The sequence below is a fragment of the Olea europaea genome, chromosome 4 (assembly GCF_002742605.1).
Source record: "Olea europaea var. sylvestris chromosome 4, O_europaea_v1, whole genome shotgun sequence".
Classification (NCBI taxonomy): Eukaryota; Viridiplantae; Streptophyta; class Magnoliopsida; order Lamiales; family Oleaceae; genus Olea; species Olea europaea.
Window position 1 is genome coordinate 5485008 of NC_036240.1, and position 1383 is coordinate 5486390.

At 32.6% G+C, this 1383-nt stretch overlaps 1 long non-coding RNA gene across 1 annotated transcript; it reads right to left on the minus strand.

The window, feature by feature from the left end:
- Positions 1 to 542: 542 nt before the first annotated feature.
- LOC111393372 lies at positions 543 to 1377 on the minus strand. The gene is made up of 2 exons (XR_002702409.1): positions 1266 to 1377; positions 543 to 1061 (listed from the first exon to the last, which is right to left on the minus strand). It is a non-coding gene; the product is annotated as an uncharacterized LOC111393372 (long non-coding RNA).
- Between the last annotated feature and the right edge of the window lie 6 nt (positions 1378 to 1383).

Genomic DNA, 1383 nt, shown 5'->3' on the forward strand with positions numbered 1-1383 from the left:
TAAATTTTTTTTTTTTTTTTTACTTGAAAAAATATTTATTTTTCAATACAATTCAACACCAACTACCACTGAACCAAAACCTAACACCCCGCAAAAGGGAAAATTTCACAAATGCCCTGCTATGAAACAAAAAATTGAAATATTGTTGAGTCACAAAAAAAAATAAAATAATAATAATAATAAGTGTGTTACTTTTCATTAAAGCATAGTCACATACATCCTCCAAAAAACAAAGAAGGGAATTCAAAAACATCATCAATGCTATTCAATGTATAATTCAATCGTTGATTTTCAATCCTTACAAAAAATATCCCATATTTAATAACACTAAAATTGTTAAGAAATATATGATTATTTATTATTTATTAAGGGTAGAATAGTTCTTTTTAGTTTCTTTTGTTTAGCCTATATATACTCTCTTTGTATTTAGGTTAAACCATCTTTTAGCATTCAATTAATTACGTGGTATCAATGAAACCCTAGCCTCCTCCATTTTCTTCTTTATTTTCTTTGGATTGTTTAACATAACTGAACCACTCCAAAGCAAAAGCACAAGATGAAGATGCTTAATCAATCTGGTGTTACACGGTATAAGACAACAATAGATGATACAAAATTTTACCTTCTTTTTTTCCGTTAATCCTCTTTGGCGCGGACTAGTCCACAATACAAAGCACGTTAACCATGTTCTACACCAATACTTGTTACTCCAAGAAGAACAGATCTGAGAAATGATCACATGGCTGACAAAATAAAGAATGAGAGCAAAGAAAACCCAAGTTTGAAACCTTAAAAATCGAAAACTACAGAGCTTACAACATAGGTAAGTGAAAAACATCTTTTGGACAGTGATTTTACTCGCAGCAGTTGGGCTTGTGCTCTTTCTGCAACTTCTCCCACATACAAAGCATCATTCTTGGATTTTGATAATGAGCAAGAACATAATTTGATTCACATCCCGCAATAAAAAACCGGTCATTGTTGACATATTCCACTTTGTGGCCATGATTTTCAAAATGCTCAATCCATATTCCCACAGCAACGTCTTCTAGTTTGAAAAGCTAAGACAGTGTATAAATAGAAAGAATGACCCCATGAGATTCAGAAATGCCATCAACAGCATCAAAAAGTAATTTTAGCTTTTTTAGGAAGAAGTTGCATCACAAGAGTCAAAAACTTCATCGGCAATAATACTTAGAACAAACATAAGATTTTATGAATTGAAGATCACAAACAGATTAATTTGTAAGTATACTAGATCTTACCATGAGCTCCCTCCGTTGGTGGCCTTGAACTATGAATTTTGCTATATCTTGGGATATTATGTAACCTGGACCGTGGGCCCAAGGCGGATAAGAAGAATGTGCCCATTCCTGTCAAAGA